General features: G+C 35.5%; 1 protein-coding gene across 4 annotated transcripts in view; it reads left to right on the top strand.

The window, feature by feature from the left end:
• Positions 1–15,000, top strand: part of LOC144974942 (uncharacterized) — a 135,784-nt gene that overhangs the window by 32,048 nt on the left and 88,736 nt on the right. Inside the window, exon 1 of one of the 4 annotated variants that reach the window (XM_078918480.1) lies at positions 261–374. The exons of the other annotated variants lie outside the window; for them this stretch is intronic. The gene's annotated coding sequence lies outside the window, so the exon portion shown is untranslated. Of the gene's footprint in view, positions 1–260; positions 375–15,000 lie in introns of those variants that run through there. 4 annotated transcript variants of the gene reach the window in all.

The following is a 15,000-nucleotide window of genomic DNA, read 5'->3' as shown; positions in this document are numbered from 1 at the left end:
TCTTCGTGTTTGTGCAGCATTAATGTGTACGCGTTATGGATAAACAAAATATTTTTGTTTTTTTCTGAAGTGAGTGGATTGCTAGCTCTCGGTTTATTTTAACAAGAAATAGTATATATATATATATATATATATATATATATATATATATATATATATATATATATATATATATATATATATATATATATATATATATATATTGAAGCTAATCATTTTGATCTTCGTACTAACAAATAAATTAATGGGAACAGATGAAAAGAGAATGACCAATTTGCATAACTTTTATAAAATTTATAAAACAATTTGTGTTTATTTTTAATTTGTTAACCACACGAGCTGCTTATTCGACGATCGGATATTTTCCATGTAAGGTAAATACTTTGTTTCTTATTCACTTATTCATGCAAATTTTGTCATGGGAGACACTTAAACTTTTGACTGGGTGGGATTCCTGGCCTCCCATACTGGCACTTATTGTGTCTTCTATCCCCTTATGTCTTCTTTGCTTTCTGTCTTTGTCTTGGAATAAGATAACTTGGTTTTGCCCTGGCCCTGGTCGTAGTGCTTTGCTGGGAGGAAAACAGTCAAATATTTTTTTTCTTGTAAATCATCTCTTTTATGTATTGTTATATTTGTTATTTTGAATGTATAATGTAAACATTTGAGTGTATTCCTCTTAGTGGGATCTTGTGCTGGTGCCTGGGTGAAACATTTAGGTGATTTCAAACTAAGTACATTGATAGTGTGCTCTTTGAATCTACATCTGTTCCCTATTTGTACCATTCCCCTTTGTCTTACTTTTCCCTCAAGTCCTTTTAATTGTACATCTCAAATCTTTACACTATCCAATTTTATTCCTTTTTACTGGCACTGATATGACCTAAATGAGTTGCAAGCGCCGTAAAACCATTAAAAACAAACATTAAACTTTTGACACTATTTGCATTGGTAGAGAGAGAGAGAGAGAGAGAGAGAGAGAGAGAGAGAGAGAGAGAGAGAGAGAGAGAGAGAGAGAGAGAGAGAGAGAGAGAGAGAGAGAGAGAGAGAGAAACTTAGCGGTACAGTGTCTCTCCTCTTTTAACAACGTCAAGTGATGTTGAGCGTGGTCAATTGCTGAATGGATGAGCACTCTTGCCCCAGCAAATATACGAAGCATTGTGAAGTGCATTAAGAAAGTTAAAGCCTTTGAACGGTTCTATACAAATGTGATTTTTTTTTTTTGAATCAACATAGGCAATGCTGTTGAATCGTAGTATAATAGTATCATTTCTGATTTTATCAATTGTTTTCCTTCTAATTTGCTGAGGCAGAACTTTCATCCAAAACGTTCCTTGTCATAAAAGCGATTTATGGATGTTATTAAGACTAAGTAGCCTACCCCATAATGTTTTCAAATCTCATGTGTTCACTTTCTTTCACTCTTTTTTTTAAAGCCATATTTCACACAGCACAGAAGGTCAGTGTTTCATTGACTTTTAAGCCTCTTGATTCCTTGTGAAACATAGGGCCGCAACAGCACTCTTCCATCTTACTTGATTTTCGAGGTCTTCTTTATCCGGGTCCCGGTTTGTCAACTCGGTCTCAATGCTTCGTCGCCATGTTTGCTTTGGTCGACCAATCCTCCTCTTTCCTTGCGGGTCCCAGTCCGAATAGGAGGACGCTTCCTCGACCGTGTCGGTTTCAAGCGTTGTTGCGGTTTCAGTAACTGGTTGTTGGCCCAATTCAAACCCCCAGACTTGTAGGACAAGGATTTATTTTGGAGATTCACTCATAGGCTTGTTGCTCTCCCGAGCTAAAGAGTCATACCCACCCTTGGTTTTTATTTTGGAGTGTCCTTCTCCCAGGCGGGTTGCTCTCCCGAGTTATAGAGTCCTTCCTACCCTTGGTTTAATTTTGGAGTCACCTTCTCCTTGATTGATTGTGACCCCTCGCTTACGAGCTCTATCTACCCGAAGTTGGAACATAGGTTGTTTCTAATCCGATTAATTTTCTTTGATAATAATAGTAATAAGTCAGTCCATTACATCCCCCACGCACGTTGTGAGCTTTACTGAGTTTTGGCTCGACGGTTGTCTTAAACCTATGTTCCAATTGGATCAAGTTTAGTCTGGCTTCTCATCGTTGACCTGTTCGGCATGGGTGACCGTGTCAGGAGATCAATCTCCCGCCGTCATAGCTCTTCGGATCATTGAGGCACGCAAGCTCTCCAACCACGACAAGGTACTGATCCATTGGAGATCCTTTAGTCTCGAACAATAGATTGTTAAAAGAAATAATAATAAAAGATGTCTTCCGCGAAGTCCCTGGTTCGATATTTTTAAAAATAAAATAAATAGAACACAAACAATAAAACAAACAAAAAACCCAAAAAAACAAAAACAAAACAAATCTCCATAGACATGCAGTTAGCATGTGGTCACCCCATGAATCCAACACCCATTCACTGGAATTTGACCACATATTTGGTAGATGAATGGTAAAGAAAAAAAGTACTACTACCTGGGATCGATAAACAGGTTTTCACAGCTTGTGATCTTGCCAACTGCCCATCCCGCAATTAGAAAGAGTGGGAAGACAAGTAAAAATCAACCATATTTAGTGTATCGTTTGTGTTTTTATTATGCAAGATAGATTTGCACTTCTTTACACGTTATTTCGAAGTATTATGTGTTTTCGGAACGAATCCTATCAGGGTCAAATACTCTTACCCATCAGTTAGTGTCGTAAAATTGATTTCCTTTTTTGTGTGGAAACATTTCTATGAATTTGTAACGTTCTATTGACTTGGTAGCCAGGTGTAATTTTATGAATCAGACCAAAAACTGTTTCAAAAAAAAAAAAAAAAGGGCTCACTCAAGTTTACGACATTCAGCACTCTAACTGCTGGGCACGATGTGTGGGTTATCCAAACGTTACTTGTACCAAATATTTAACACACGCTTTTACTGAATTTCTTGAGCTGGCCATATCCAATGTCATATTTCTAAGAAAGCGAGCGCTCAATAAAGAAGAAGGGAAAGTTTTACAAGTTGTGAGCTCCTAGAATAACTAGGTCATCTTATTTGATATTTTTCTTTATACTTGAATTAAAAAAAAAAAGATTAAAATTAATGAATGTATAATTTTATAATTTTAGTTAGTCTGTAAACGAATATTATTATTATTATTATTAATTATTATTATTATTATTATTATTATTATTATTATTATTATTATTATTATTATTATTATTATTATTATTATTATTATTATTATTATTATTATTATTATTATTATTATTATTATTATTATTATTATTTAAATTGTCATAGTAAGGACGGCAATGTGTGGTGAAAATAAGACATTACATACTTCACAGTCAGTAAACTCGTAAAATAAAATGTATTAGAAAAATTGGTACAGTAATAAATGGAACATGGAACTGACAGCGTAGTAAAGTGTGTGTGTGTGTGTGTGTGTGTGTGTGTGTGTGTGTGTGTGTGTGCGTGTTTGTGTGCGTGTGTGTGAGAGAGAGCGACAGAGATAGAGAGAGAGGGAAGGAGATGTGGAGGTGGGGGTTGGGGGATGGAGGGTTTATGAATTATTTACATCATGCCCTATTGATTTTGTATCTACAGTAGAATCTTGATGCGGTCTTTGCATGTCAGTTTGTTTATTTATTTGTTTATTTTGATTGATTGCTTGATCATTTTTCTACAATTGGTGTTTATTTAAAGCAGGATTATAAAATTTTCTAATCAAGTGCCCGATATCTAGGGATTGATAAGGAACTTGTGTTCCACTTAGAATGCTGTGATAATCTTAGCATTATATACAAGGAGGTTGTTTACTCCTATTGAATTTGACTGTAGCCCTCATAAACTCATGGCCTGAACTGATAAAAAATTACGTCACAATACAAGACAATGACCACCGAAAGAAAGTGAAAATGGAGTTGTATTCTATACTTTTTCACTCTGTTTTTCGTCATCGTTGTCTTCTTTTTTATTATTGTGACGTAAGTTTTAGGCAAGTGTCAGGCTTTACATTAACGTGAAGGCTACGATTGGACACCGAGTGTTCCCGAGATTGAATTTATTTCAAAATATTTCATAGAATAGGAACGAAGTTGACGTCACTCAGCTCTTTGTTATTGTATTTAGACAGCCATTTTAATGATAACTTCTTACTAAACTCTATCAATCTGACTATAAATGTTCAAGGTTACACATAGTTATGTGTGTTTGTACGTTATATCCGGCTGGCGGATGTGATTGTTTTAGCTAAACACATAACATCAATAATATATGCTTATAACTGCAAACATAACCATTATCACATAATATAGATTAGTCACATAAATGCCCCATGTCCATTCAGCAATGATTGGGTAGCTGGGCCTGTAAGATCTGACGGAAGTACTTTGCAATAGACTAGCGTCCTACCCAAAGAATAGCAATTGTTATTGTCCTTTCAACGCTATAGAAACCGGGATTAACCCTGGTTCCTGGGCCTAATGGCTCTGAAGGACTACATTTGGATCAAAATGGACTCCCGCCTTTAAATTTTTTAATTTTTTTTTAAATTACATAAAATTTTGAAAGCGATGCATTTTTACCGTGTGTGGGAATACATAGAAAGTTGTCCATGAGAAGGATACACAATTTCGACGTCTTTGCATCACGTTCTTAGCACACGACGAGATCTGAAAACTCAAATGCTTACGTTGTTACCCACCTGATCACTGATCGCACCTATTGTCGCTTGACTTTATTATATATTTAAAAAAAAAAACAAAACAAAAAAAAAAAAAACCAAAAAACAAACAAAAGTGAGCATTTGTATAGAGCAATATCCATTAAATGTATTCCAATGAGTCCTTAGCTAAAAGCAACAGTAAAGTATAGGATCTGACACTTGTAAGGCGATATTCCAATTACCTGATAGAGACAACGCTGTTAACGGCCGTTACTCATGTAACACTTGAGTAGGGTGAGAGAATGTGAATAAATACCTCGATTATTCACCCCTCAGAGTGAGACTCGAACCCTGGACCGTTCATGCCACAAACCACACAATGAACCAAATGCAGTTGTTTTCGACGTTTTCATTGGATTTCTTTTCGCCTGATACTTATCCAAAAATTAATGAGATCGATATTCCGATCTTGGCTATGTGATTTACATAAATTATTATGCATACATCATATTTTACGTGCTGAATTAATTCATGTTCGTTATCACAGCCAGTAAATACTATGTGTATGTGGTGTGACTTTTAATTACGAATCTTAGATGCAAAAAGCAAGTGATATTCAGCGATCGCCCTGCCCTGGTTTGAAAGCTGTCATGTGTTATATTGCATCATGTGTTGAAACCCCGCCTCCCCCCACCCAAAAACAAAAAACAAAACAAAACAAAAAGAAACAAACAAAACCAAAACACAAAGAAAAAAAAACAAAACAAAAATCCAACAACATACAAACAAACAAGCAAAACTCATAAACCAAACCAAAAGTGCCACTGATGCTTTTAGTATACAATACATGTATAAACCCCTCAACGGCAACACTGGAGTTCTTTTAACTGATAACGTTTCCTTTATATATATATATATATATATATATATATATATATATATATATATATATATATATATATATATATATATATATATATATTATATTTTTATTTTATTTATTTATTTTTTTAACAGGGAAGAAAAGTCGTGTCTCCACACCTACTTTTCGGGTTCAAAAATCCCTGGAAGTTTGTATGTAACCTGTCCTTGGAGGGCTAATCATGAATAGTTTACATATTGAATCATAAGGTGGCATATTATAGTAGCAGGATGTATGGGCAGATTCTAAGGATACGTAAAAGAGCGAGGATGGATGATTTATAATGACGACCGGCATACATTAAGACTAGAAAATAAGATGCAGGCCTCAGAAAAAGTGGTTTTAAATTTCCAATGAGATTGGAACCAGTTTTTTAACAGCACTCTTTTGTTACCTATAAGAGACCTCGTCGATTTCTTTAAGAGAAATTAGGCTTGTATTGTAAGTTCGAATGGCATCATTGCTACTGTTGTCTTACTGTTGTCTTGGTGACAACGATGAAGAATGATGCCTTTTGGCCGTATACTGACTAAGCGTCGTTTTATATTTTGTCCAAAGTGTAAAAAGGCATTTAGTCTGTATACTTAATTTTGACATCAGGTAAGGAGTAAAATGTAAAGGCTTTTTTAATGGTTTAAAGTACCAAACATGCTCTCACTCTCAATGATTTTGGTATCATCTTGTCCGGTGGGAAGTGACGTATCCAATTTCCTTTGTCATGTGTTTATTTTTGATTGTTTTATCGTGCCATTATAATATTATAAGCATCGATTTTGTTCTGTGTATACAAAATGCGATTGATAATCACACTATCCCATGCCGATATTCTGAGTAGTAGTGAAACTAAAACAAAGCAACCCTTCTAGCAAATTATAGTCTGTCAGCAAAAACCATTGAGGCATGATAGTCACTACACGTATCGAGCAATATGTGCAATAAATAAATAAATAAATAAATAATGAACGTTTGTTATTTAATTGCTTCAAGGTCACAATTTTATTATTTTTAAAATCTGAAAATCAAAGGTCAAAGGAGAGCAGTGACGGTAACTACATACAATAATGTGCGTATACTGTTTACTTTGACCTTTAGGCAGCTGGAAGTATAGAATACGTAAATCACCTATATTTCAAACAACCCAGTAACACATTTAAACCGCCAAGGTACCATAAGAAATTCCATCTTACACATTCACACATAGAAGGAACGAAATTTACATTGCTTAGCTCTTTTTTATTGTTTTTAGACAGCCATTTTGGTGATTAGTTCTCACTAAATAATATAAATCGGACTAAACGTTCAATGTTTTGTGTTGGTATGTTATATCCGGCTGGCGGATGTTGTGAGCATATAACATAAACGCATAACATCAATTATGTAGATGAAACTTTGCTCCAGATCTATCATATTTTGACAACTCTACCATATTCCTTTGGCGCTTAAATGGTTGAAAGTGTTGGTCATGTCATTATTATCCTTCAGAAACAAGGATACACTTACTAAGATCTGTATTGAGTTTCACAATAACAATAATTGATTGTTGTTGATGATGATGATGATGATGATGATGATGATGATGATGATGACGACGACGACCATGATGATGATGATGATGATGATGATGATGATGCTGACGATTATGATGTCGGTGAAAATGGTAAACAACTGTAAATGGGCTTAACCAACGAGTAGACATTTATAACGACGCCCCTTTTTAATATTTTGGTTTGCCATGTCCTAGGTCGCGAACACCTTTATGTCATAGGTAGTGTGTGGTGTTGATGGATTGATAAGATAGTGATAGAGTAGAATGGCCATTAAGAATGTTACTCTGAAAACTACAGAACAAAACACGCATTTAAAATTTTGACCAGAAAACGCGTCCTTCAAATATCATCTTGCTAAACACTCAAACCTGGGACTTCACGGAAGTCTTCTTGTAAGTCTTAAGTGAGAGGTTGTCTCTCTTTTCTTTTTTTTTTTTTTTTTTTTTTCAAGTTAACGGTAATTTTATCGAACAGTATTTTTGAAGGACTAGTTTTCTGGCCAAAATTTATATTACGTTTAGGGTTTTTTTTCTTCAGAGTATGGCTGTATATCGGTCAGCTTAAAGCAGTTAACTGCCGTACTCTGGAAAATCATAAATGTGTTAATAAATTGGCCATAAAACTCGTCCTTCAAATATCGATCGATTTTAATGGCCCTCGTATGGGCAAAAACTTTCAAACCGAAACATAAGGGAAGACTTTGCGGAGTCCAGGTTCGAGAGTTTTTCCCAAGATGAAGGTCATTTAAATCAATCTATATTTAAAGGGCGAGCTTTCTGACCAGCTTTTTTAAATACATGCTTTTCCATAGTACGGCACATAACTGTTTATTAGATTGTATTTTGCACATACATGCACACGTCAACATTTTGATTAATAATAATAATAATAATATAATAATAATAATAATAATAAATAATAATAATAATAATAATAATAATAATAATAATAATAATAATATGACCCCTGTTACGGTGTTGTATTTATTATATAATTTCTTTTCTAGCCATGCACAGTTGTATTTTTTTAAACCCTGCACTGCAACATTCGTGTAACGCGTTTGATCTTTGTTATTTATTTCACGGGGATATTGTGAAGTTACTGTCCATAGATTAATAAAATAACAAACAAACAAACGAACAACACACTGCTATTTTGACACGGATCTGTTCAGTACCGTTGGATTTGGACGTGGGAATCAGGGAGCGATTTCTTTAAGGTGCGGCTATGTGGTCTTGTGGTATGACACTCGCGGAAGGTCCTGGGTTCGAGCCTTGCTCGACGCATAGTTGAGTCCTTGGAAAAGGCTCTTTACATTCTCTCACCGTACTCAGGTGTAAAATGAGTACCAGGTCGTTAACAGCGTTGTGTCGGTCGGAAAAAAAATGTAATTTCGCTTAACAGGCGTCATGTCTCGTCCTACATGTTAAGTGTTGCTGTTGGTCAGGGACCCCTGTAAAGCGCTTTGAGCACGTATAGTGGATATTGCCCTAAATAAAAGCTCAACTTTTTTTTTTAAAGGACATCGAATCGACTGACTCGACTGTCGTGTACCGTCGATGCCAATTCAGTCAGACGTAATTATTGACTCTTGGGACATACGGGAATGGTGAGGGTGGAAATGTATGGTCTTCAGAGCCGAGATACAGAGAGTGAAGATGATAGATAAAATAGATAGATAGATAGATAGATAGATAGATAGATAGATAGAGATAGATAGAAGAGAGAGAGAGAGAGAGAGAGAGAGAGAAGAGAGAGAGAGAGAGAGAGAGGAGAGAGAGAGAGAGAGAGAGAGGAGAGTAGAGAAAGGGATATCGGAGGAAGTTTGAAGTTGTAAAAAATGCCAAGGGAGGTTGAACGGGAAAGAATATGGATGGAAAGAGAATGTGCTGAGCATCACCTCCTCTATATAATGAAAAAAAAAAATTAATTAAAATTCAAAACATATACTGATAGCCATTCACGACGTATGTCTGAAAGCGGAGATGAGCCGATATAGATTTTGTTGTCCGGAATGAATTGTCTGGTGTGGTGAGTCGAGTGGACCTTATTGTCTTAATGCCATTAAAAGTTGGATATCTATATACATGAAAATGTACTGACAGAGGTGTTGACATACCTTGTATTGATCCAGACCATTACAGATGATTCTCAAATGTACTTTTTTTATGTATCCCACGCTCTTCAGTAAATAAAAGGTGATCTCTTCTTCGAACGTGATGTAAATTATTTTTTTCTGACACTACAATAAAATTTCGGCCGAGTGGAGAAGGTTCCAATGAGCACGGTGTTGTATCCAACGAATTTAATTTGCTGATAATGACATTCAGAAGCATGTGACCTAAGATCAATTCTATCAATAACGTAATTATAGCATTTCTCTCTACGACGAGGTAGCTCGTATACATTGTTGTTTCCGTGTATGATCGGTGTATATCGGTCAGCTTAAAGCAGTTAACTGCCGTACTCTGGAAAATCATAAATGTGTTAATAAATTGGCCATAAAACTCGTCCTTCAAATATCGATCGATTTTAATGGCCCTCGTATGGGCAAAAACTTTCAAACCGAAACATAAGGGAAGACTTTGCGGAGTCCAGGTTCGAGAGTTTTTCCCAAGATGAAGGTCATTTAAATCAATCTATATTTAAAGGGCGAGCTTTCTGACCAGCTTTTTTAAATACATGCTTTTCCATAGTACGGCACATAACTGTTTATTAGAGTGTATTTTGCACATACATGCACACGTTAACATTTTGATAATAATAATAATAATAATAATAATAATAATAATAATAATAATTAATAAATATGACCCTGTTACGGTGTTGTATTTATTATATAATTTCTTTTCTAGCCATGCACAGTTGTATTTTTTTAAACCCTGCACTGCAACATTCGTGTAACGCGTTTGATCTTTGTTATTTATTTCACGGGGATATTGTGAAGTTACTGTCCATAGATTAATAAAATAACAAACAAACAAACGAACAACACACTGCTATTTTGACACGGATCTGTTCAGTACCGTTGGATTTGGACGTGGGAATCAGGGAGCGATTTCTTTAAGGTGCGGCTATGTGGTCTTGTGGTATGACACTCGCGGAAGGTCCTGGGTTCGAGCCTTGCTCGACGCATAGTTGAGTCCTTGGAAAAGGCTCTTTACATTCTCTCACCGTACTCAGGTGTAAAATGAGTACCAGGTCGTTAACAGCGTTGTGTCGGTCGGAAAAAAAATGTAATTTCGCTTAACAGGCGTCATGTCTCGTCCTACATGTTAAGTGTTGCTGTTGGTCAGGGACCCCTGTAAAGCGCTTTGAGCACGTATAGTGGATATTGCCCTAAATAAAAGCTCAACTTTTTTTTTTAAAGGACATCGAATCGACTGACTCGACTGTCGTGTACCGTCGATGCCAATTCAGTCAGACGTAATTATTGACTCTTGGGACATACGGGAATGGTGAGGGTGGAAATGTATGGTCTTCAGAGCCGAGATACAGAGAGTGAGAGATAGATAGATAGATAGATAGATAGATAGATAGATAGATAGATAGATAGATAGATAGATAGATAGATAGATAGATAGATAGATAGATAGATAGACAGAGAGAAAGAGAAAGAAAGAGAGAGAGAGAGAGAGAGAGAGAGAGAGAGAGAGAGAGAGAGAGAGAGAGAGAGAGAGAGAGGGGTGATATCGGAGGAAGTTTGAAGTTGTAAAAAATGCCAAGGGAGGTTGAACGGGAAAGAATATGGATGGAAAGAGAATGTGCTGAGCATCACCTCCTCTATATAATGAAAAAAAAAAAATTAATTAAAATTCAAAACATATACTGATAGCCATTCACGACGTATGTCTGAAAGCGGAGATGAGCCGATATAGATTTTGTTGTCCGGAATGAATTGTCTGGTGTGGTGAGTCGAGTGGACCTTATTGTCTTAATGCCATTAAAAGTTGGATATCTATATACATGAAAATGTACTGACAGAGGTGTTGACATACCTTGTATTGATCCAGACCATTACAGATGTTTCTCAAATGTACTTTTTTTATGTATCCCACGCTCTTCAGTAAATAAAAGGTGATCTCTTCTTCGAACGTGATGTAAATTATTTTTTTCTGACACTACAATAAAATTTCGGCCGAGTGGAGAAGGTTCCAATGAGCACGGTGTTGTATCCAACGAATTTAATTTGCTGATAATGACATTCAGAAGCATGTGACCTAAGATCAATTCTATCAATAACGTAATTATAGCATTTCTCTCTACGACGAGGTAGCTCGTATACATTGTTGTTTCCGTGTATGATCGCTTAATATGGACAAGTGGGATATCCCATATTATCAAAAGGAGTTCCTAAAGTCAATTGGATGCCATCATTTCAAACTAACACGAAACAGTGACATTGTGTGCTGAGAATGAAATTTGGCTGGGACATTAAAAAGTAAAAGTGAGAGAAATTGAACATATGATTTTGGGAAATTATGGTAGCCAACTTTTCGTTAATACCGTCCATTTTCTAATTCTCCCCGAGCACCTTTACAATCGAATTTAGAGTAGGTGGCTATGGTCAAAACGGTTATCTCTCTGCTGATTATTAGTAATAGATTAATCTAATCCGTCTGCTTCCGCCTCTACAACGTTTAAATGTTTAAAACAGTCTTTAGCTGTGCTTTCACCCACTCTATGACTCGTACTGAGGGCGCTGTTTTGCTTCCAGTGACCGACCCCCTGATACAACACTTGAAAATACCTGCTCATTTGATCACTCAATTTCGTTCGTAGATGTTCTTGATTTACTCCTGATCTTCTGATTTATTCAAAGACAACGTACACCATCCAAATCATTCACAACAATCGATAGCATCTCTTCCCCCCCCCCCCCCCCCTTCCCCCTTCCACCCCCTCCAATCTCCACCAGAACGTCGCCTTCGTAAACTTGAGGCCTGATACTAAACAAAAAATCTGTCACAAAAGAAGACGACGGCCACCAAACAAAAGTGAAAAGCGAGTTGTTGTAAGTAGGGTTCATGGAAACAAATGATTTATTGAATGCAACTCACCATTAACCCCCCGTGATCTTCGTCTTCTTATATGACGAAATATGTTGGCCATGAGTTCACGAAGACTATGACTAGAATCCCTTCTTTTTGAAGGATCTAATTATTCACTACCAGTCTAGTTTGTTATTCAGCCCTTGCACGCTGAGGCCATAAAATCAGCGTCAATGTGCTCTCAAACACAATATATCAATGATGTCGTAAAACTAAATTATAAGACTATAAACATCAGAGACGTTTCACCATCCACCCACCCAGCCAATCAGCCATCAACACATTTACTTTACTTTAACGTCTTGACTATAATATACATACCAAGTTTTATGACGGCACACACTTTTTACATTTTTACTTGACACGGCTGGCCGATACTTGCAAAGAGAAGAAATGGTCGAAGTATGGGTCTCTTTACTCGGGAGTTCGGAGTTGAAATGTGGACACATCAGATACGATCTGTTACCATCTAGGCTCTGGTTACCATAATATTTAAAAGCCCGCCTTCAGACAGACAGAATCAGTCGTACAATGATGTTAGTTCACATCGCTTGACGTTTTCGGACCGTCCTTTTAACCGACAGGTAAAAGTAATCTGTGATTCTCCTGCCGGTAACAAAAAAAAATTTAAAAAATATATATAATATATATTTAAAATAAAAAATGGAAAATATATTTAAAATGGTCGATTGAAGACGGTATCAGCTTGTTCCTGAAAACATATCATTTTTGTGCTTTTTTCTCCTTCAATTATTTTAATCAAATTTGCCCAATAAAAAAAATGAGTTGGAGAAGTTTTTATTGTAAAAAGTAAATCGTTGTTCACATTTAAGTGGGAACCTGTCTGTTCGGTTTCGTTACAATACAATTGTATTGAAGAAATGTTCATTTCCCAAAGATCTTGGTTTTGGAGAGAGAGAAAAAAAAAGATTTAAAAAAAAACAACAAATAAACAAACAAACAAACAAACAAACAAGAAACAACCCCCCCCCCCCCCCGAAAAACCACACACACACACACACACACACACACACACACACACGTTCACATACACGCAAACACATCAAACATGAAATAATCTCTAGAAACTGGGTTTTTACTAAGAAAGAGGAGAGCTAACGCTACTAGAAGGGACATTCCCTCTTTGAGCCAATGGTCACAGCCCGCGCACGCTGACTCGCTAAGTGCGTGTGCCTCGCTAAGTGTTTGCCCTAGCTACGGCTTTTCGCCTGCCTTTCTGTTTAGGGATGTGTATGTTTATGTGTATATGTTTACATTTAGTGGTAGATCTAGATATATCTTATAAGAGAGAGAGAGAGAGAGAGAGAGAGAGTGTGTGTGTGTGTGTTTGTGTGTGTGTGTGGGTGTGCGAGAGAGAGAGAGAGAGAGAGAGAGAGAGAGAGAGAGGGAGAGGAGATAAGGAAGAGAGAATAAGTAGGAGTTAAATATCTGTTCAATGTTATCGTTATCATAATATAAGTATATAGTAATAACAAGTGTAACTAAATGACAAATTGCCATATTTATGGACAATAAAGATTTATTATTATTATTATTATTATTATTATTATTATTATTATTATTATTATTATTATTATTATTATTATTATTATTATTATTATTATTATTATTATTAATATAATCTGTGATTTTAAAATTTATTTTGGGGTTGGGTGGGTCGGGGATAGATAGACAGATAGGTAGGTAGATATATATAACATAGCGAGAATGGGAGACAGAGGAGGGGGGGTAGAGGGATAGAGATAGATAGATAGATAGATAGATAGATAGATAGATAGATAGATAGATAGATAGATAGATAGAGAGAGAGAGAGAGAGAGAGAGAGAGAGGGAGAGAGAGAGGGAGAGAGAGAGAGAGAGAGAGAGAAACAGGGGGGAGGGGGCACACAAAATTAACTAAATGTACTCACATTCCTCAATTGTGTGTGTGTGGAGGAGAGGAGAGAGAGAGAGAGAGAGAGAGAGAGAGAGAGAGAGAGAGAGAGAGAATAAGTAGGAGTGAAATATCTGTTCAATGTTATCGTTATCATAATATAAGTATATAGTTATAACAAGTGTAACTAAATGACAAATTGCCATATTTATGGACAAGAAGATCTATTATTATTATTATCATCATTATTATTATTATTATTATTATTATTATTATTATTATTATTATTATTATTATTATTATTATTATTATTATTATTATTTATTTTTTTTTTTTTTTTTTTTTTTTTTTTTTTTTTTTTTTTTTTGTTTTAATTTTTATTTTTTTTTTTAAAATATTTTTTAAAATTTTTTTTTATTATTATTATTATTTTATTATTATTATTATTATTATTATTATTATTATTATTATTATTATTATTATTATTATTATTATTATTATTATTATTATTATTATTATTATTATTTTAAAATGTATTTTGGGGTTGGGTGGGTCGGGGATAGATAGACAGATAGGTAGGTAGATATATATAATATAGCGAGAATGGGAGAGAGAGAGAGGGGTAGAGGGGTAGAGATAGATATATAGATAGATAGATAGATAGATAGATAGATAGATAGATAGATAGATAGATAGATAGATAGATAGATAGAGAGAGAGAGAGAGAGAGAGACAGGGGGGGGGGCACACAAAATTAACTAAATGTACTCACATTCCTCAATTGTGTGTGTGAGAGAGAGAGAGAGAGAGAGAGAGAGAGAGAGAGAGAGAGAGAGAGAGAGAGAGAGAGAGACAGAGAGAGAGACAGAGAGAGAGAGAATAAGTAGGAGTGAAATATCTGTTCAA

The sequence above is a fragment of the Berghia stephanieae genome, chromosome 6 (assembly GCF_034508935.2).
Source record: "Berghia stephanieae isolate SIO BIC M18660-M18661 chromosome 6, UCSD_Bste_1.3, whole genome shotgun sequence".
Lineage (NCBI taxonomy): Eukaryota > Metazoa > Mollusca > Gastropoda > Nudibranchia > Aeolidiidae > Berghia > Berghia stephanieae.
This window is presented reverse-complemented; position numbering and strand designations above follow the sequence as displayed.